Raw genomic sequence first — 22,899 nt, forward strand, 5'->3', positions numbered from 1 at the left:
TGTATGTAACGTGCTGGGGAGGTGAGTGAAGATCCCTATTGCTTCAAACAGCTGACGGCCACCTAAATGTAAGGGGATGATTCCTCCCATTGACTTCAGTGAAGTTACACTAAAGCTTGATTTGGCCCAGGGGGCTTACCATGAGTTTATCCTGATGATGCTTCATGCCCAGTAACGAATCACTGGGGAGAAGAGGTAAAACTATCTTTTCCATCTCCTTAGAAATTTTGTCTGTACACTTAAGAATGGGAGCACTCCCCAACAGAGGCTTTTCTAATAAATAAGCTCATGTTGTTTATATTATAGTAGTGTCATCAGTCCCAACTCAGAGTGGGTCCCCATTGTGCTAGATGCTCTGTAAATGCAGAATGGGAAACTGATCCTGTCCCAAAGAGTTTACAGCCTAATAGACAATACAAAGGGATGGAGGGAAAACTAGAAGTACAGAGAAGTTAAGTGACTTATCTGAGATCACACTGTAGGTCAGTGTCAGATCTGGGAATAGAATCCAAGTCTCCTGACTCCCAGTCCTGTCTGGTATCTGCTGGACCAGTGATGCTGCTTCACTGCTTGTCTCTTATGTATGCAAAATAAGTGAAGTGCCCAAGACTGGTAGGAAAAACAGCCTGATGGTGGCTATGGAGGCTAGATTACGGTAGGTACAGCAACATCATCGACAGGCAGCCAGTTTGTGTAGCTCTTTGCGCAGTTCTGTGAGAAGAAAATTTTAAAATGACTCTTTTTCTCCTTTTAAACAAACCAAGCAAAAGAAGCACGGTCAGCACCTCCCCTTTCATCCTGGCTTCTGTTCTCAAAGTTCTCATATATAAACCCTGTACTGTATGATCTTCACTGCAGAACAGATAAGAAATTTACTGAAAATTAGGGCTATCAAGTGATTAAAAAATGTAATTGTGATTAATCGCATGGTTAATTGCTCTGTTAATATGCCATTTAAATATTTGTTTTCTACATTTTCAAATATATTTCAATTACAACACACTACAAAGTGTACAGTGCTCACTTTATATTGTTTTTTATTAAAAATATTTGCACTGTCAAAAAGAAACAAAAGAAATAGTATTTTTCAATTCATCTATTACAAGTATTGTAGTGCAGTCTCTTTATCATGAAAGTTGAATTTACAAAGGTAGAATTATGTACAAAAAAATAACTGCACAAAAATTAAACAATGTAAAACTTTGGAGCCTACAGATCTATTCAGTCCTCCTCCTTGTTCAGCCAGTTGCTCAGACATACAAGTTTGTTTACATTTTCAGGAGGTAATGCTGCCTGCTTCTTGTTTACAATATCACTTGAAAGTGAGAACAGGTGTTCACATGGCACTGTTGTAGCTAGGGTTACCAGATGTCCTGATTTTATAGGGACAGTCCTGATTTTTGGGTCTTTTTCTTATATAGGCTTCTATCTCACACACACACACACACACACCCGCCCCCTGTCCCGATTTTTCACACTTGCTGTCTGGTCACCCTAGTTGTAGCTGGCATCAAAAGATATTTATGTGCCAGATGCACTAAAGATTCATATGTCCCTTCATGCTTCAACCACCATTCCAGAGGACATGCGTCTATGCTGATAACAGGTTCTGCTCGATAACGGTCCAAGGCAGTGCAGACCGAAGCACGTTCATTTTCATCATCTGAGTCCGATGCCACCAGCAGAAGGTTGATTTTCTTTTTTGGTGGTTTGGGTTCTGTATTTCCACATTGGAGTGTTACTCTTTTAAGATTTCTAAAAGCATGCTCCACACCTCATCCCTCTCAGATTTTGGAAGGCATTTCAGATTCTTAAACCTTGGGTCCAATGATGTAGCTATCTTTAGAAATCTCACATTGGTACCTTCTTTGTGTTTGGTCAAATCTGCAGTGAAAGTGTTCTTAAAATGAGTAACATGCTGGCTCATCCTCTGAGACTGCCATAACTTGAAATATATGGCAGAATGCAGGTAAAACATAGAGCAGGACACATACAAGTCTTCCCCAAGGAGTTCAGTCACAAATTTAATTAATGCATTTTTTTCATTAACATAATCTGCATGGAAGCATGTCCTCTGGAATGGTGGCCAAAGCATGAAGGGGCATATGAATGTTTAGCATATCTGGCACATAGGTACCTTGCAATGCTGGCTACAAAAGTGCCATGGGAAGGCTTCTCACTTTCAGCTGACATTGTAAATAAACAGGCAGAATTATCTCCGGTAAATATAAACAATGTTGTTTGTCTTCACGCTTGGCTGAACAAGAAGTAGGACTGAGTGGACTTGTAGGCGCTAAAGTTTTACATTGTTTTGTTTTTGAGTGCAGTTTTGTAACAAAAAAAAATCTAAATTTGTAAGTTGCACGTGCAGGATAAAGTGATTGCACTCTAGTCCTTACATAAGGTGAACTGAAAAATACTATTTATCAGTTTTACAGTGGAAGATGTGTAAAATGTAGCCCAGTTTAGGATAAGGATGATTGGTCAGTAGAGGTTATTTTGATTAATTGAACTAAACTTTGTAGAAGAACCCCTGTTGGCCCGATTTTTATATAGTCTGTCCAGTGTAAACAAGCTCTTTATTTGCTACCGAGGAAGCAGGTTGTGGGGAAGGCGGGCGGGCTGGCAGGGGCTCCAGTGTTTGGCAGGCTCTAGTCAGAGCAGGAAGGTGTGTGAGGCGGTGGAGGGGTGGGGCTCAGGCAGGTATTTCCTTCCCGCGCCTGACTTCTGCCCTGTGACAGTCCAGCCGCTTTAGGAAAGCAGCAGCGACTCGGCGCGCCGGAGGGCGGAGACTCAGCGCTGCCCGGCGGGAGGCCGCCTGGCCTAGGCTCGGCGGGTAAGTGAAGCACTTGGAGCTGGTTTGGCTCCACGGGGCCGCCCGCCCGCCCACGTTTCCGGGCTGAGGGCCGCGCGGCCCCGGCTCGGGCCCCGCCCAGCGCCGCTGAGGGCGGAGTGAGGGCAGCGGCTTCACCGCGCGCTCTCCGCATGCTCCGGAGCGAGACGGGCGCAGGCTCCGAGGGGAGCTGGCCGTGACGCGCTCTCCGCGAGACCCTCCGCTGCTGCCGGGCCAGGCGCCTGCTTCCCGCGCGGGGCGGGCCCGATCCCGACCCTACAGGTGAGACGGGCGGGCGGGCTGTCCTGCCCGCAGAGCCCCCGTCGCCCGGCCCTGGGCGGGCGTGAAGTCAGCAGCGCTTCTTGCAGGCCCCTCGCTAGTGATCCCGGGAGGCTCCAGGGAAAGGCGGGACCTAGCGACCAAGTTTCACTTTCTGCGTTTGCAGGCGAGGGAATAAGCGGGGGTGGGGGTGTGTGTGTGAGAGCCCCTTACACCGAGCGAGTCCCTAGTGTGCGTAACTTCACCCGCCCCAGTCGCCCTGTGCGAGAGGCCCCCAGCCTCGGAGAGCCAGCCAGTGTGTCCCATTGGATAGTTATACCAACATTGACTCACAAAATCAGTGTGTGTGTATTCACCTGATGCCTGTGTGGTGTCGAGATAACGCCTTCTTTTATTGAGTTTTGTGCTGCTTCAGAGAGAGGCGTCCTGGGTAATAGACATGAAAGCTGAGAGTGAACTTCTGTAGATGAAAGCTTATGCTCAAATAAATTTGTTAGTCTCTAAGGTGCCACAAGTACTCCTGTTCTTTTTGCAGATCCAGACTAACACGGCTGCTACTCTGAAACATGAAAGATATTGTTCCTCAGACCCTTAAACTCTCTGAGTGGTATGGAGCTGAAGGCAACAGGCAAAATTGCCAGTCTACCATTTCCTAAATTGAGAATGCTTTGGTTAATTCTTTAAAATTCCAGTGTAGAATTAAAAAAAAATAATAATAACCTCATGGTATGTTTCTCAGATAATCAGCAAAAAAATTCACTCCAAAATGTTACAAATTGCATTTCAGAGTAGCAGCCCTGTTAGTCTGCATCCGCAAAAAGAACAGGAGTACTTGTGGCACCTGTTCTTTTTACAGATTGCATTATTATTCTGTTTATATTGTAACACCCTAAATTGTTTTAATTAAAACAAAGTGAAGTCCCCAAGAGGACCTGTTCTTCAGGAGCCTGGTGTGAGTCTTAGATAGCCTGTTAATAAAATCATCTAGAGGGATGATTAAGAGATGGGTGTGGCTGAGTGCAGAAGAAAGAAGCTGATTTTGCATTTGCTGTAACAAAGGTGGTAATGCCATGTAACTTTAAAAGCTTTGTTTTATTCCTTATTATCCGAGAGAGAGAGAGAGAGAGAGAGAGAGAGAGAGTGTGTGTATTTTAGGTTATTATATGGCTCCCATTGTGTGCCTTGGTGACAAAATGTGCTTTTCTGGAAGGGTCTTAAACTATGTTGGAATAATAATACTTTGCTCTTATTTAGCAGTTTGTATACACAGATCTCAAAGCACTGTACAAAGGAGGGTTGGTATAATTAGCCCTATTTTATAGATGGGGAAACTGAGGCACGTCTTGTCCAAGATTTACACAACAGGTTAGTGTCAGAGCTAAGAATAGGATCCATGGTCCTGGCTCCCAGTTCAGAGCCTTAGCTGCTGCACAATGCTGCCTGCCCACTTCACAGTCATAATTAGGACCCTACCAAATTCATGATCCAGGTTGGTCAATTACATGTCATAGGATTTAAAAAAACGTAAATTTAATGATTTCAGCTATTTAAATCTGAAATTTCACTGTGTTGTAATTGTAGGGATCCTGACCCATAAAAGCATTGGTGGGGTTTGCAGTACTGCCACCTTCACTTCTGCACTGCTGCCAGCAGTGCTGCCTTCAGAGCTGGGTAGCTGGAGAGCAGCTGCTTCTGTCCCTGAGCTCAGCTCTGAAGGCAGAGCTGCTACCAGCAGCAGCGCAGAAGGATGGCATGGTGTGGTATTGCCCCCCTTACTTCTGTGCTGCTGCTGGCAGGGCACTGCCTTCAGAACTTGGTGCCCGGCCAACAGCCGCCTCTCTCTGGCTGCCCAGCTCTGAAGGCAGGGCAGAAGTAAGGGTGGCAATACTGCAACCCTCCTAAAATAACCTTGTGACCCTCTGCAACCCCTTTTTGGGTCAGGACCCCCAATTTGAGACAAACTGATCTCCCCCATTAAATCTGTATTGTATAGGGCAAGGGTAGTCAATAGGCGGACCATGGGCTAAATCTGGACTACCTGATGCTTTTGAATGGACCCCAAAATATTTTAATGTAATTATTATTATTATTTATTATTTATATTTTTTATATTATTTTTCTCTGGAGTCTGGAACTTGACTATACCTTGACCAAGAAATTTGGACCTTGACAAAAAATAATAGACTACCCCGGTATAGGGTAAAAGCGCACAAGAGACCAGATTTCATGGGGGGAAACCAGATTTCATGGTCCGTGACACATTTTTCATGGTCATGAATTTGTTAGGGCCCTAGTCGTAATCCCACATAAGTGGATATGATTATTTGTAAATAACAGTAATTTAAGGAAAGTATCTGACTAGTCTGCAGAAAGGGTGCATCTTGTTTTAATGATTTTAATCTTCTCTCCTGTAATGTGATTGCAGTTACTTTGTATTTTTATGAGTTTGCAAAAAGACAATGAACCTGGGAACTGGTATGGACAGTTTTGCGCTATTATAGTTAAGGAGGCTTTGGTTGGGCAACTACCTCCATCACTACAGATCGATGACACATGCTTTTAGTTTTCAGTGTCTTTGGACTGACTCAGTAAAGTTCTCAGATTGATGTGGCAAGCAGTGTGTCTAGAGCAGGGATCGGCAACCTTTCAGAAGTGCTGTGCCGAGTCTTCATTTATTCACTCTAATTTAAGGTTTTGCATGCCAGTAATACATTTTAACCTCTTGAGAAGGTCTGTTTCTATGAGTCTATAATATATAACTAAACTATTGTTGTAAGTAAAGTAAATAAGGTTTTTAAAATGTTTAAGAAGCTTCATTTAAAATTAAATTAAAATGCAGAGCCCCCCCGGGCCGGTGGCCAGGACCCGGGCAGTGTGAGTGCCGCTGAAAATCAGCTCGTGTGCCGCAGGTTGTCTTCCCGGGTCTAGAGGTAAACCTAGCACCAGAGCAGTCTGGAGAGAGTGGATTGTTCTCACATCTAGTGTTTGGCTATTTCCCCCCCCCAGTGTTAGATACTTGGGTACAGCCCTATGTTTTTGTGATAGCCTTACTCTGCACAGGCGATGTCTATACTACCACTTATGTCTGCAAAACTTATGTCGCTCAGTGGTGTGAATATTCCACCGCCCAAGTGACATGAATTACGCCAGCATAAGCGCTAGTGTGCACAGTGGAGATGGGAACCGTGAAGTCTGGGTCACCCAGTAGGTCCATAGCAGAGCCAGGGATAGAACCCAAGTCTTGTGAGTTCCAGTCCATTCATGGTTTCTCAACCTGGGAATTGTGAACTGATCCAGAGAGGTCACAACCATATCCCTGCTTTTATGGCTAGATGGGAGGTTCTGAATTTTTTTTGTTCTGTTGGAACATGGGGTCACAGCATGGAAAATTTTGAAAACCTAGTGCACCTTGCCTCCCCATTTGGAAGAATGAGAAGATAATTGGCACTTTTCAAAACAGCCAATGCCTCCTTTAGGATAGCCTGATGTCTGGGATAGAAATTCCAGTATGTCACCGACGAGAAAGAAGTAGAGGCACTTGCTTTAATATCCCTCTCAGTAGATGACAGCAAATGAGGAAACTTTCCATGCTGGTGTGAGCAGTGGGATTGGCACCCTGAGATCCTGTTTTCACGTGGCAGACAATCACAGTTAAAACCATATTTATATACAGCTGAAATGTAGTTGCAGTGAAACCAGTTTATTTATAACATGGCTTCACTCACTCAAATCATCTAAAGAACAGCTCTCTGTAAACTTCTCTCGCTTACCAACAGAAGTTGGTCCAATTAAAGATATTACCTCACCCACCTTGTGCCTTACTCAAATTATGTTAATTTCATGTTTGGAAACCTGTGTTTGAGACTATGCAGAATTACTGTTTATGTACAGTCATTTGGGACTGGACCTTCTTCACAATGTAGTGTATCTGCATTCTACAACAAACCTGGACATGTAGACTGAAGTCAAGCAAAGTGTCTTTCTCCAGGTTTGTTGCATTGCATCTGGTTAGTCTTCTTTTCTTTAAGTCCTGTCCACACTGTGGTTTTTAACTGTTTGTAACCAATTAGTGACATGGTAGGCTCTAAACATGATTTGTGTCTAATCACAAACATAGTTAGTATGGTGATAGTAACCACGGCAGCTAACCTTGTCTCACCCTTTCCAGTGGTCTAGGTTCATATGTGATTCTTTGTGTAACAAAGCGTAACACTCTTATGTTATGGAGTGTTGGGGCCACCCTCACTGTGCCTCAGTAACTGGATTGATTGATCCTTCTGGCTCTGTCTGCTGTAGGACATTCCGGAATGCATTGGCTATGTCCTCTGGGCACTCTTTCCTTTGTTGAGGCAGTGTGGATAGCTTCCCAGACTTTCCAGAATGTACTGACACAGACATGCTGAGACAGCAAATTTAGGTGTTACACTGACAAAGTTTGTGTTATGACAGAAGCTACTGGTGGACAGAACTCCAGCAGTCTTTGTTGTCATTATGTCACGTGTATCATGTTCTGGTGGCAAAAAAAAGCTTCTATATTCTTCCAAGGCTGCCCTCCATTATTTCAGGGGCATTAGTTACCTTGGTCACTCCGGTCAATAACACTTGCTCTATTGCAGTTTACACAGTCCATACGCTCTGGCTCACTGTGGTCTTCTCCATACCAAAATCATCTGCCAGAGAGTGCTGGTCTCTAGAGTGCTTGGGAACACTTCCACCAAGGACGGCTGTCATAGGTAGCTTTTCTTCTGTGCGACAGCTGCTCATTTCACACACCCACTCATAAAGTGCACTTGGCTGGTCACTATCAGTTTGGACTTCACAACACTGGCCCACCAGCAGATAGAGCTCAGTCTGGCTCATTTTCTGCCCTCCCTGTAGTTCAAATCAGCAATGTATGAACACAAACTTTAGCACACCTCTACCCAGACATAACGCGACCCGATAGAACACAAATTCGGATATAACGCAGTAAAGTAGCGCTCCGGTGGGTCAAAGTAAGTTCGATATATCGCGGTTTCACCGATAACGTGGTAAGATTTTTTTGGCTCCCAAGGACAGTGTTATGTCGGGGTAAAGCTGTACTTGTCTCTGCCTTCTTGTCAGATGGCACCTTGGGATGCATGTGGGGTGCTGCTTTCTGCCCTACTTGGCTTCTAGGCACTAAAATGAAGGAGGTGGAAAAAGCAGCAGCTTGCAGTGACTGGAAGACCTAGATGCTAAGACTTCTGTGGCAAAGGAATTATGAGTTTTGCCTAAGAAATCCCCTAATCTTAGGCAGAAAGTGGAGGTTGTCTGGAAAAAAAAACCAACCTGCATAGTTTTGGCATGGGCAGCTGCTGCCAAGACACTGCAAAAGATTTTCCTAGGAAGACAGACAGAATGCTAGGAGTGAACACAAAAACACAATTATGATGGCAGACAACCTGTTGTTTGGATGCATGCTGAATATTGCAAATTGCAGCTGATTAAAGAGACCATGCCTCTAACTGGTCATAAAATTATTATTTCGGCCATAGTGTGGCCAGTTTACCAAAGGTATTTGAGTGTCTTCATTTAGCAACAGTATTCTTGCATCTAGCCCAAGGCTTGACCCTTATAAAGGGCAACACTGGGTATAGATCTGTTGTTTTACGATAAGGTGTGTTTGGAACAGCTGAACAGCTTCAGAGATAGTAAGAGTCCAGGAAGGCCATTGTTTCACAAATACTGAGTTGCTGTGACTTTTATGGAGCTATCGCACTTTGCACCAGCTGAAGATCTGCCCCAAGTGTATTTGGCCATTTAGGTAAAAAGAGCAGAGTTATCTAAACAAACACAACAGAGCTTGAAAGCAGCAAGTGTCCCACGGCTTTACCTCACTTTAAAAATCAATTGTACTCTTTATTTCCATTAACTAAGAATTTAACAGTTGTCTTTGGAGTTTTCATGACTACCTTCTATTTAACTTAAACAGGACATTTCTGTCAAAAAAGGAAGTGTACGTACTGACGCATTTCAACACCAGAGCGCCTGACAGGAGTAGAGGACAGTAAAGTATGAAAATTCAGGTGTTTGACCTTTACTAGTATGATTGTCATTCAAAGTTTAAAAATTTAGATAAATCAGTTTCCTATAGCATAATAGTGAGACCCTGTTCTGTTTAACCTCTAAGAAGTTCTATTTCATTGAAATAGAATAGCTGCAAACCATAGAAATAGGGGGAAATTCTTTTCCATTTTGAAATATTTCTCTCTGTAGTGCAATGAGTTGGTTTTTTTAAAACTTGCTAATGGTTACTAATTAATCTTATATTGTACATTCTGCACTGAATCAGTGTTTACTCAAGGAAGTAACTTTCAACAGCGAGATGTGTTTGTTAATTTTCATAACTAAAATGAGCAATTTCACAAATTACAGAGCACCATTCTGTAATCAACTTTCTGTTTAAAATAAAAGTAACTGATACATATTTAAAACACTAAACAGTGGACCTTACAACCTATATTTCTGCAGTTGAAATTTCTAGTTGTAGCAATTGTTGCTGTGACCAACAATGCAGTTTTAAAAAACAAAATGTTATTGTACAGTCAGAGGTATTAAAGGTTATTAGAGAATTTCCATAGAATCCTATAAATCAGGGCTAATCTACACTGGCAACGCTAAAGCGCTGCCACGGCAGTGCTTTAACATGCCTTGTGTGGTCGCAGCGCAGCGCTGGGAGAGAGCTCTAAAAAACCCACTTCAGCGAAGGGCATAGCTCCCAGTGCTGGTGCCTTGTCTACACTGGCGATTTACAGAACTGCAACTTGCTGCATTCAGGGACGTGTTTTTTAACCTCCCCGCCCCGAGCGAGAAAGTTGCAGTGCTGTTAATTGACCTTAGAAAGAGAAAAACCTTGTTCTGTCTGCTATCTCCAGTGTTCAATAGCAGGTTGTCTTCTTTCCAGGCACCTTGCAAACAGTTCAGAATTGCTTCTTCTGTGTACTGGGAGGGGAAGAAATGCCTACGGATCCTCCTGCCAGAAGTTATGTCTCTCACCAAGAATTTGGATGGCAAGGCAGACCACTCTTTTGTTTTGTTTTTCTAGAAGCAGTGAAGGTTAAGAGGGAGTGGTTTATTGTGGTGCTCAGGGGCAAATTTTTTCACATCTGTGAGCAACATAGGTAGGTTGATTTTTAAGTTTTGAGTGTGGATCAGGCCTGAGTTGGGGAGCAGTGTCCTGATAGGAGGAGGGTAATGAAGGAAGTGAGAACAAATTGGAGAGAGCATAGTTACATGTGATTGGAGAGACCAGTTGCAGTTACCAGAATGTGTGTGCACTGCAGAATGGAAGCGCAGTGCCCCTTCCCTGTTTTCTTCCCTACTTGGAAATTAACAGAGCAAAGAAAAGAGGATAATGGGTCTATCCCATTTAAACTAAACCAGACCACCTGCCAAGTGTCAGTGTATGCTTATGGTATTCTATGTCCAACTGGATTATGTGAGAGGCTCCTTCCAAATCTCAGTTGTTGACCATGTTTACCTGGCAGTTAGTGCTATTCAACCTTTTTCAGCTCAGAGTGAGCCGCACTGAGGATATTTCTGCTTGGTACAATGTGGGACAAAGAATGTGCTGTGTGTTCAAGCTAAAGCAATGAGAATTCAGAAGATGCTTTTGTGTGCCTGTTCTCCCCCCCCCCCTTCCGAGGCTTCAGCTAAGTTGGCTTTGTGTCATCAAGTAAATTTTTGCCTAAAATACTAATTGTCTGCCATCTGAGATAAGCAGCATCTCTAAAAATATCTCATTGGTGTAGATCAAGGAGGGGCGCTGCTATTTAGGGCATATCAGTGGAAAGAAATATTTGCACAACCTGGACATTACTTTGGAAAGATCAGTTCTGCTTGTAGTAAATACCAGGAGGGATGAGCTGGAGTGCCGATGAGAAGCGCAGATGGGAAAGTAATTCAAATACTTCCTGGATGGATTGTATTTTCTAAGGGCTTGTCTAAGGGTGTGGCTGGCATTGAAAGTCCGGCGGCGCAGAGGAGCTAAAGCAGGCTCCCTGCCTGCACTGGCCCCACGTCGCTTACAGAAGCAGCTCACGTGTCCCTGTGTGGCTCTTGGGAGGGGGGAAGGTGGCTCTGCACGTTGCCCCTGCCCCCAGCACCACCTCTGCAGTTCCCATTGGCTGGGAACTGCAGCCAATGGGAGCTGTGGGGGTGGCGCTTGCGGGCACGAGCAGCACGTGGAGCCCCCTGAGCCCCCTCCCTCCAGGGCTGCAGAGTTGTGCCAGCTGCTTCTGGGAGTGGAGCTGGGCCAGGGCAGGCAGGGACCCTGCCTTAGGCCCACTGCATCACTGACTGGGAGCTGCCCGAGATAAAACGCCTTCTGGCTGGAGCCTGCACCCCGCACGCCAACCCCCTGTCCTACCCTGGAGCTGCCTCCCCCACCAAAACTCCCTCCTCACCCCCTCCCAATCCCCTGCCCCAGCCCTGAGCCCTATCCATCCCCCAAACTCCCTCCCAGAGCTTGCACCCCACACCTCCTGCACCCCAAACCCTTGCCCCAGGCTCAGCCTGGAGCCCCCTCCCACACTCCGAGCCTCTCAGCCCCAGCCCAGAGCCCCCACCCGCACCCCAACTCTCTGCTCTAGCCCCTGTGAAAGTGAGTGAGGGTGGGGGAAAGCGAGCGATGGAGGGAGTGAGGATGGTGTGAGCACTGCGGAGCAAGGGTGTTTGGGTTTGATTAGAACAGAGGTGGCCAACCTGTGGCTCCAGAGCCACATGCGGCTCTTCAGAAGTTAATATGCAGCTCCTTGTATAGGCTCCAACTCGGGGGCTGGAGCTACAGGTGCCAACTTTCCAATGTGCTGGGACCTGGCTCTACCACAGGTCCTGCCCTCTCCCCTGAGCCTGCAGTGCCCTTGCTCCTCCACCTCCCTCCCAGAGCCTCCTGCACTCCACAAAACAGCTGATCGGGAGGTGTGAGAAGGGAGGGGGAGGCCCTACTCGCAGGGCTGCTGGTGTGTGGGGGGGCGCTGGGATTGGGGGATGGGGGAACTGATGAGGAGCTGCTGGTGTGTTACTGTGGCTCTTTGGCAATGTAAATTCTGGCTTCTCAAGCTCAGGTTGGCCCACCCCGGATTAGACAGTTTGCATCCCTAGTAGTAGGGAGGGGTAAGACAACTCAAGGGCCTGGAGTCGCATGGGTGGACGCATGGTTTAGAGCCCCTTAACTAGTGATCACTGAGCTTGGCCATCTGTTTGGAAAGCAAGTTCTGATTTAGGTATTTTCTAGACTTTGACTGTATTGTTTAAGATGTGCAAGATTTAGGTTTTGTTTATTCCATCTCATAAAATAAAGCCTCCAAGTGGCTACTTCTACACAGAGCCCAAGTTCAGTTTGCTGAAGTGTTTGACTCTGCAGCCCCCACACCTATGTAGAAGGCACTGAGACTGTTTTATTTGTGCTCTTTAGAAGGTTACTGATAATACAGTAGCCAGTAGGTTTTCTGGATTAAACTGTGCAGAAGGTTTAGAGTTTGTATGTGGTTGATCTTGTGATCCATTTTCTATCCCAATAATTCCCCAGAATGTGGAATTTGTAAGACCATCAGACACCTGTGGTCTCCTCCGATTGCCTGTTACATATGAAAGGAATCCTGGGAATGTGAAGGACTCCCTGTCTGACTTTTCATCTCTGTGTGCTGTTTCTTCCCTTCCCCCTCCAATATATATTGTTGGAGGGGAACCAGAGCCCGCTGGGATAAAGTCAAACAGGAGGAATTTCTGAACACACAGAAAACGCCCATCAGCTTACTGTGCTTTGCCACTCCTCCCCCTTTGTGGAAAGTATGATTAAAGTCAGCCCTCCACCCCTGAGTGCATGAACCATGCACACACAGACGCTGATGCCAGATTCCCTTCATTCCATGATGCTGACTTCAAGAAAGGCTTGCTGTGACAAGCTGGAAATGGGGGCTGTCGGCTCCGTCTGTAACCCAAAGGCTACATCTGTGCCAGACCTTTACCCTAAAATTTCCCACTCCTGCTGTTCTACTGGTAGGAGCTCTAGTGTCGATAAGGCGCCAGCAGCCACTGGTATGTTAGGCACCATTTTGTGTAACCCTTTCAGGACTGTCTAGATCAGGGGTCCCCAACACGGTGCCCGCGGGCTCCATGGCGCCCGCAGGGGCATCTAAATGCGCCCGTGTCCTGGCTGGCGGTGGAGCATCCACTGAAATGCCGCTGAATTTCTGCAGCATTTCGGCGGTGACACCTCTCGATGACGCTTCTTGCCGCTGACAAGTGACGTCATCGAGAGGCGTCGCCACAGAAATTCGGCGGATGCTCCACCGCCGCCACGGTCCTTCATCTGGCGCCCACCAGACTAAAAGGTTGGGGACCACTGAGGGTAGTAAAAATGTCAGTAGCCACTGCCATGATATCTATATCTACTCTTCCTGTCAATCAGGCCCCTAGTTGGGGGGTGGGGGAGGGTCACTTCTGACGCTCTTGCCCCAACATCCGGGTGGTGCCCAAATCTTGCTGCTGCTTCCTTCACAAAATGCTTACAATTTGTGTTTTGTTTTGTTTCTTTCTAGGCATCCGTAACTCCCTGACACCCACATTGCCTCTCTCCCATCCATATAAAGTGCAGCTGCTGAGATCCTCTTCCTTGCCTGTCACACAGGGACTCTGAACTCCCCCCTCGCCACCCACCCTTTGAATCCTTCCACTGTCTCCCCATTTCAAGACATCAAGTACAAGCATCATTTCCTTCCCTTCAAGGCCTTTCATATCTCTGCCCCTCCTTGCATGTTCACTCTTGTCTCTTATCGCAACACCTTCCCCGTCTCCCCCGCTTTGCAAATGATGCCCGCTTCATCATGTTAGTTTGTCATACAAACATCTCCGCACCTTCTTTTAGGCAGCCCATTATGTACAGGTTCTATTGGGTTTCTGGGAACCGGGCGGGCAGAAGCCCGCCCAATGCTAAAGGATCTCCCCCCCACCCCCCCAGCCTAAGGGGAGGATCTACAGGACCTCAGAAACCCACTAATATGTACAGTACTCAGTCTTTTAGCTTCTCCTCCAGTCCCATTTCTGCCAATTAATGATGCTGTGAGGGGTAATGGGGAATAACTGGTATTTTGTTTATAGTTATTGGAAGAGGAATTGCACAGTGTTGTTTATTTATCTAAAAATTGTGTATGTTTAATGGTAACTTTATTCTTACCATCCCACCCTTCACAGTAGGTGTTTTTTTTTTTTTCCTCCCCTCTTGGATTGTGAGCTAGTTGCGGAAGGGAACATGTTTCCATAAGTGTCTGTATAGCACCCGGCACGGTGGGGTCCTGATTCTATTTGAGGCCTCTGACTGATACTGTACTATAAATATTTGATATTAAATGGATGAGGTATATTTTCATGTGTGTAACACAGTTGTTACATTTTAACACATTAGCCTGTTTGCTGCCATCATAAATTTAATGATGAACTATAAATAGTTCATCCAGACATAGGAAACTGTAACAAGCAGAAATTGACTGAGCGTACCTGTGGACTATTCCTCCCTCTGCCCCCCCCCCCCCCAGCAGTATCTCTAGTATTGAGCTTCCTCTCAGCAGTGCCTTGCCAGTACTATGTTAGGATTGCAGCGGCTGTCTACATGAATACATTTATTCTTCTGTAGAACCATAGGAAAACCTACCAGTATCAAGTATCTACAAAGTACTTTACAAATATGTAAGTCTCACAATAGCCCTGTAGTAGACAAGCAATATTTTCCCTATTTTAAGGGAGGGATAGATGCACAGAGGTTAAGTGATTTAACCCAAGATATCACAGCAGGTCAGTAGCAGATCAGGGAGGAGAACCCAGGAGTCCTAATTTAGTCCTCTGTTCTGACCATAGACTGTACTACCATAGAATCATAGAAGATTAGGGTTGGAAGAGACCTCAGGAGGTCTCAAAGCAGGATCAACCGCAACTAAATCATCCCAGTCAGGGCTCTGTCAAGCCGGGCCGTAAAAACCTCTAAGGATGGAGATTCCATCACGTGACAGTGCTTTACCACCCTCCTAGTGAAATAGTTTTTCCTAATATCCAACCTAGACCTCCCCAACTGCAACTTGAGACCATTACTCCTTGTCCTGTCATCTGCCACCGTCTTCTGCAGACTAAATAAGCCCAGTTCCCTCAGCCTCTCCTCATGACATTGTGTATAAGAAAAAACATCCTTCCCTTTTACCCTGCTAATATTTGGGGGGGAAAGCGCCGTCTGGAAGCATTGAAGTGAGAGAATGTGCTGCCAGTGCTAGAACTGAGAATTCTGGAGGGGAGACTGGCACTACGAAGAGCAGCTGTCATGTTTCACCTGTGTGGCTCATTTATTATGTAGCATGTGTAACTCCAAGTGGCACCCCCATAATTGATGAGGCTTCTCTTTGCCATTTGTTTTAATTACCAGTGACATTATCACAATTCACAGTGATGAACTTCAATGATCCAGGTAACATAAACTATTAGAGCTTTCTATTGTCCTTTTTTAAAATTTAATTTAATGTATTCATTTTTATTTTTACCTCTAGCCATATAGGAAATTTTGTTCCAACTGAACCAAACCCTCAGACTTCTCATTCTTTCCTTTTCTCCCTGAGTAGGTTAAAGGGGTGAGGTGAGTCCAGTGCTTAATCTTGCCTAATTGAAGTAAATGGAAAAACTCCAATTAGGAACATGAGAACATCTAGCCCAGTATTCTGTCTTCTGATAGGTTTCAGAGTAGCAGCCATGTTAGTCTGTATCCGCAAAAAGAACAGGAGTACTTGTGGCACCTTAGAGACTAACACATTTATTTCAGCATGAGCTTTCGTGGGCTACAGCTCACTTCTTCGGATGCACAGAATGGGACACAGACAGGGGATATTGATACATACAGAGAACATGAAAAGGTGGAAGTATGCATACCAACAGGAAGATGAGCTATCATCAGCAGGAGGAAAAAAAACACCCTTTTGAAGTGATAATAGAGATGACCCATAGAAGGTGTGAGGAGAACTTAACATAGGGAAATAGATTCAATTAGTGTAATGACCCAACCATTCCCAGTCTCTGTCTAAGCCTGAGTTAATTGTATCTAATTTGCATATTAATTCGAGTTCAGCAGTCTCTCTTTGGAGTCTGTTTTTGAAGTTTTTTTGTTGCAAAATTGCCACCTTCAAGTCTGTCACTGAGTGGCCAGAAAGGCTGAAGTGTCTCCCACTGGGTTTTGAATGTTGTGATTCCTGATGTCAGATTTGTGTCCATTTATTCTTTTGTGCAGGCTCTGGGCGGCGCTTACCTCAAGCGGCTTCCAGAAGCAGCGGCATTCCCCCCTTCCCCCCCGATTCCTTCATGGAGGTGCGGCCAGGCCTCTCTGGGCGCTTTCTCGTCTGCAGGTGCCGCCCCTGCAGCTCCCATTGGCCACGGTTCCTGGCCCCAGTGTTCATGGAGCGGGGCAAGCCCCAGACCCTGCTCCCTGGCTGGAGCTCGAGGGCCAAATTAAAACGTCTGAAGGGCTGGATGTGGCCCCCAGGCCGTAGAGTGCCCACACCTGTACTACAGCATATAGTAAAGCTGTCTCTATCCTGGAGTGCTTATTTATGGGTTTAATATGAAGTCTAGAAGAAGACATTTTCCTATGTAATTAAAGGATTGTCTTCAGAACTGCTCATATCTTTTGTGTGTTCTGATACCTGTTGTATACTTAATACAGCACTAGCACATTTTGCACCTTGAACTCTGTCCAGCATGAAGCAGAGTTTTTAATATAAAAATCATATTTTCACCAGGTATTTTTTTTGCAGCAAGTGACTAAGTATCTGATACACTGCGCTATTGTGCTGGAAATCTGGAGATATTTCAGAGATACTGTGTTCCAAAAACAACAGGGGGTGGGGGTTGGGAACATGCAGAGGCAATTCTCACACTTACAGTCAGAGCCCTATGTAGTCGTGGCACAAGTGGAACAAATTCCACTGCAACAGCCCTGTATTCCATGGCAGCATTAATTTATCCTATTTGTCATGAAATACTCATGATTCCCATCCCCCATACTCCTACATAGACACACACAGCCATGACTTATGGTTGAAAATACTCATTGATGTAAAATTTTGTCTGATTATTTTCAACAGTAACTGTATTCAAAGATTTATTTTCCCTGTTTTCCAGGGAGCTAGGTCCTCTCCTCAAGCCTTGGCTCCCTTAATATTGTCCAGGCGACTGAGCTCAGACCTCCTTCCTCTCTCCCCCTGTTGTATGCCAGGGAAGAGGGGAACTTATGGGCATCTTCAGCATTTCATCTCTCTTGCTCCCCAGGCCTCAACTGCTGCACTCTTCTGCAGGCAGCGCAGTTCACCAGCTTGTGCTATTGGCTCCCATAGCTCCCTGACTGCAAGCTGGACTGCAGGTCTGGCTCTCCATCCCCATGGTGCCTAGTTCCATAGTTCAGTGAGCATGCTTTGAAATCCTATTAAAACTTCCCCTTGTGGGAAAACCTGGAGCATAATGGGCAGCTGCAGGCAGGTCTTGGTAATAGTTCAGGGAGACTGAAAAAAGAACAAAAAAAAAAGTAGGGTTCTTGGCTACAGCAAAATAGTAAAAACCATTACATTTTGGAAAAATGCCAAATTCCACATCTGCAAAATCTGAGTCCATGGGTCCCTGGTTGTGATGCATGGGGCGTTTCTACCACTTGTAGCTATTGTTTCAGGTTGTCTGCAGACTCAAGCAGGTAATACTGGATTGGTTACACTTGGTCATATTTTTCAAGGTTATCTCTGCAACCATAAGGGCGAGAAGCGTAATTTTTTAATAATGAAAGCTGAGTTTCTGGTCTAAAATTCTGAAGCAAGGAATGAATTCTGCAGAATACCCAGGGCACTGCTTATGGTACATGTACATCTGAGCTTTGGGAACTGTTTAGAAATTAGTTTCCCACATGAGCACCCTCGTACAGCACTGAAACTTAAGAGATGAGGTTAAAAAGAGGCACGTGGTCCCTTCTACTTCAGCTTCTTCCTTTCTACCATTAGCTGTGTGTGCAGGGACCCTCTCTCTAGGGCTGGTAGGATTTACTCCCCCCTCCCTGAAAATTTTGTATTTAGTGTCTTTAGTTAGACTTTCTGGTTTTTGGACTGCAGCACTACTAGACTTGGGTTGACCCAGATCTTGGCACCAGCAATATCATGGCTAATGCAGGTCTCAAAGACCCAGAGGAAAAAGACCAGTTGTAAGTAGACTGTTTCTTGCCCCTCTGTGTTCCAGGAGTCATAGGCACACATCCAAAACTTAATTTGCCTTAGGGAGACTCTCTCTTATGAGAAAAACCTATCACTGCCTGTAACAGAGACTATATGCTAGGATCCCAAATCTGCCTTCAGATCAGCAGCAGTTCTGTTTTCCTCTGGTTTTGAAGATGTTCACGCTGGGGAAATGGGGCACCTATGGCACAAAAACAAATGTACTGGACCCTTTGCAGTCTGACAGGCACATGGGAGAGAGCCATGTCAGGAAAGGAGTTCAGTTCTGGGACCCCACTGGTTCCAAAAACTTCCTTGGCTTAAAAAAACCAAACAAACCCTGCTTCAGACAGGAGCAGGCCAGTGCAGGGCCCTCTGAGGTTGGAGATTTCCTTGGCACTGAAGAGACCTGCTTCAGAGAAGATACAAGCTAACATGGAGCCATCTTTGGTGCCACAAATTCTGTCAGAAAAATCCTTCTCTCTGGCAGAAATTAGTTGGTGAGAGAACCCGGTTTGTGCTAGGACTTCCCGTAGCACTGAAGAAACCATGAGGCTGTTTGTTCTGAGTCTTATGTCCATCTCCTGGGCCTCTATCAGTCTCACTTTTTTTCCTTTAAAAAGAGATATTCAGTCCTGTTCTCCTCTGTACTTGAGAACAATGGCAAGAAGAAAAAAAGCATGTAGTGATCTCATGCTGGAGCCAAAGCGCTGCCCATAAGAAGAAAAGACACCGTCACTGATCCAGGGAGCACTTGGGTGATCATTCTAGCCTCTAGGACTCCCAAGGTGTCTCTTCCTTGGGGTGGGGGTGGGTGGTATAATGTAGGTCCCCTAAACACTGATGTGCTACACTCTCTTGACCTATCATTCTTCCCCAAAGGGATCTGGTAATCTGTGCATCTTCAGGTCTGGGAAGTGACGCCACCTCTTTGCTCTTGTAGTGAGGGTTTTGAGGACTCCCTTGGTTATCTCTGCTGCTGTCTGTGATGGGCTGTGAGGTTCACCTGCATAGTATTAGAGCCCAGACATTCATGAGTGCTCATTCTCCATATAGCTCTATGAGGAGATTCTGTAGCCCTGGGGAAGAGGTCACTATTTCAGGGACTGCCACCTACATGTTGGTGGCCTGGACAGTATGAAAGATGGTTGAGGCCTGTGAGAAACTGAAGGACCCAGATCCACTGTTGAGATCTCTGGGGCTTATTCAGCCTGATCAGAAGAAGTAGTGTTACCTCAGACAACACTTTCATGTCATTGCTTCTACCCTCCTGTCTAGAACCTCCAGAAACAGCAGAAGAAACAGGGTAAAAGAAGGCACTTCAGAGAGCCTAACTGCAATATCTGCTACCTACATGCTCTCCTCACCTGCCAGAGTGTCAGTCTTTACTTTCTTCTCTATTTTCCTTTCCTCTCCTCCTTTTGGTGATTGACTGGGCCATTTCTTTAGTGCATTGTGTGGAATTGCCACAGATTATTGGATGCTCGAGATTCATTTTGGGTACACAATCCAGTTCTCCTCTGTGTCACCATACAAGCGCCCTTACTTTTTTATAATGGACTTACTTTTTCAAGAGTCAGGGGCTCCTTTGCAACCAGCACCAATGCAAACTGCCTTCGGTTTTGTTCCGGAGTGGTAAACAAAATCTCAGTGAAAGATGTATTCCTAATAGACTGGAGCAAAGGGCTTCTGTATGCCTTTTCACTGATCCCAATAATTCTGCAAGCAGTCAGAAGGATGCAACAAAACAGAATCAGGTCATAACAATTGTTCCACTTTGGGCTGGTAAGAGTTGAGTTGGGGTTGGGAAGAAAGGTGGTGGTATACTTATAAGTTCTGCCCATATGAATCAACAAAATGAGGTGTTGCTTAGTAGATTGTGCAGATGTTCAGACTATGTTAGTTCATGTTCTCTGGGCTCCCGGAGCGTGGCTCCCCCTCATTATCCTCATGGTCTCTGCTAGGCTTGGCCCCATTTTGATTGGGGATGAATATAAGGTGTAGTATTTCCAAAAGCCACCCACTTGTGGCATCAAAATGAGAAGTCGCAGTAAAATTTGCAAATCTCCCTTTCATAAGACTGATATACACACAGGGCTTGTCTACATTTGAAATGCTACAGCAGCACAGCTGCTGCACAGCACTGTGTCACGCTAGTACTTTGGCATAGACACTCTCTGCCGCGAAGGGAGGGGTTCTTCTCCCTGTTTGTACTGGTGTTTAAGTCGGGTTAACTATATCACTCAGGGGTGTGGATTTTTCACATCCCTGAGTGACATCTCTGGGTCAACTGTAACTTTTGAGTGTAGACCTGGCCACAGTTTTTGTCTCTTAACTATATTGGTTTCTAGCGAAAGTGGCACAGATCCCTAGTATGCATGCCACTATACTGGTATAAAGATGCATGTAATGTATATTTGCCCCCCCCCAAGATTTAGGAGTATAAATTGTACCTATATAAGCACCTTTATGCTAGCATAAAGGCATGTCTACATGCGCATTTTCTGCGCAGTAAACCAGGGTATAAATCTACAGTGTTCCAGTGTGCTGTGCACTAAAAGTACTGCAGTACATCAAAACGGGCTATCCTCAAATGTGGGATCTAAACCTGATACTGTATAGACTAACAGACGTTTTGGAGCATGATCTTTCGTGGGTGAATAACCACTTCGTCGGATGCATGTATTCACCCACGAAAGCTCATGCTCCAAAACGTCTGTTAGTCTATAAGGTGCCACAGGATTCTTTGCTGCTTTTACAGATCCAGACTAACACGGCTACTACCCCTCTGATACTTGAAATCTGATACTGACAACGCTAACAGATGTGCTCCCTGAGACTTAACTATCTTCCACAGGGATAGAGTCCTCATAGCAAATTTGTACCAGACATGGTTCTGAGTTCCACCCTTATCTGAATCTTGGTCTCCCAGTATTCATCACTAGACCTGGTTCTGATTCAGGGCTTTGAGCTTTCATTTTCATATGACAAAAATGTTCCAAACTGGAAATTCAGCAGCAATTTAATCCAAAGTGTTTAAAAAAAAAAAAACCAACAATTTTAATTATTAAATGGAAAGAAGTTAGTTCTGCGGCCTCTGTTATTTATTTTTATATCAAATTCAGTTTGTTTTATGCTGCCCCCATTTGTTCATTGTATCAAAGAATTTTGTAATAGACAATGCACAACGGGATTAATGAAGCTGTCAGGGAGAAGCTGGAGACTGAGCAGCTGGGTAGTGGCCAATTATGTCTTTTGATACCTGGAAAGGTGCAGACGACAGCTTGAAATTCTGGAATAAACCCAGCAGCTGGTTGTCTTACAGTGATCCACGACAAAATGGTTAATAGTGCTGACATTTTAAATACGGTTCTCTAGATTTCAGGATTAACCCACTGAAATGAATGAGACAGCTCACAACTCAGATCTAGTGTTTCAGACTGGCTACAGACTTAGGCAGACAATGCTATATAAGTTTATAAGTTACTCTCAGTTCATGTTTTCTTTGGAATCAGAAGGGGATAGAAACATTTAAAAAAAAAAAAAAGCAAAAGCTGAGATTCTGCTGCACAACTTTGCATCAAGGGACAGCGTCCTCAGCAAATTGTGTGTCCAAGAAATTGCAGGATGCACAAGGCCTTGCCTCTGTGACATTTGGTTGGGGCAGTTGAAGTTAATCTCCGCTTTCTCATCTGCTGTTCTCATGTTGATGATCTCTCTTGATACAGGCACAGCACAAATCTATCATTTCTCCAGGAATAGACTTTCTGGAACTGAACAAACAACTTATTAACTGTCTCTTGAGACTCGGTACCAAACATCAGTAGGGAAGGCAACAATTTTAGGGATTAGGACTAGAGCTGGGACTTTGTACCAATCTGTCACTGGGTACACAAGAAGCTGCTTATCTACACTCTCTGTTCATTGTCAATGTCCCAAGACTATTTTGTTCTTAAATAAATTAGCTTTCATATGCTAATGACTGCAAACAGCACCAGCATGGGTTGCTTTTCTGAACCGTTTCTTAATAATCATACAGTGGGTATTGCTCAGTCAAGCATCTAGATTGGCTAGGAAAAATTAAGTCCAGGTGGTTATCTTCAGAAATCTGGTTGGAGTGAGTTTTGCTCAAGTTTCATGACAAAGTGTGTCATTCAGAACAGATATGAAACTCTTCCCAAAAACAAATATATAATAAGGCAAGCACTCAAGTGCAGTTTAGAACTCTTTAAGGACTCATAGAGTCCTCAATTATAAGCTGAATATGAAACATCAAGAAGGAAATGCTAGATGAGTGGAAAGGCATAAGACACTTTTAAGAGCAGACCCTTTCTTATATGTGTAGGATTGTGATCGGGCTAAGGTTTGAGCAGCAGGTGAAGATTCCAACAGTGGGCCAGGTTAAATGGAAACAAAAAACAATCCCTTTCTGGGGATTCTGACTTGATCAACCAAAGGAATATAGACCACCAAAGCCTGGTCACATTGTTCAGCTGCTGGAAGAGAATCTGTAAACTAGAAACATGACATAAAGCAGCGCTTCTA

At 44.9% G+C, this 22,899-nt stretch overlaps 1 protein-coding gene across 3 annotated transcripts in view; it reads left to right on the top strand.

Moving 5' to 3' along the window:
- The window catches only part of MYO1C (myosin IC), a 125,252-nt gene that overhangs the window by 10,827 nt on the left and 91,526 nt on the right, over nucleotides 1-22,899 (top strand). The window contains exon 1 of one of the 3 annotated variants that reach the window (XM_039507881.1): nucleotides 2,750-2,836. The exons of 1 other annotated variant lie outside the window; for it this stretch is intronic. The gene's annotated coding sequence lies outside the window, so the exon portion shown is untranslated. Of the gene's footprint in view, nucleotides 1-2,749; nucleotides 2,837-2,968; nucleotides 3,116-22,899 lie in introns of those variants that run through there. One more of the 3 variants, XM_039507880.1, reaches the window with a different exon arrangement.

Source organism: Mauremys reevesii, linkage group 20 (genome assembly GCF_016161935.1).
Source record: "Mauremys reevesii isolate NIE-2019 linkage group 20, ASM1616193v1, whole genome shotgun sequence".
NCBI lineage: Eukaryota > Metazoa > Chordata > Testudines > Geoemydidae > Mauremys > Mauremys reevesii.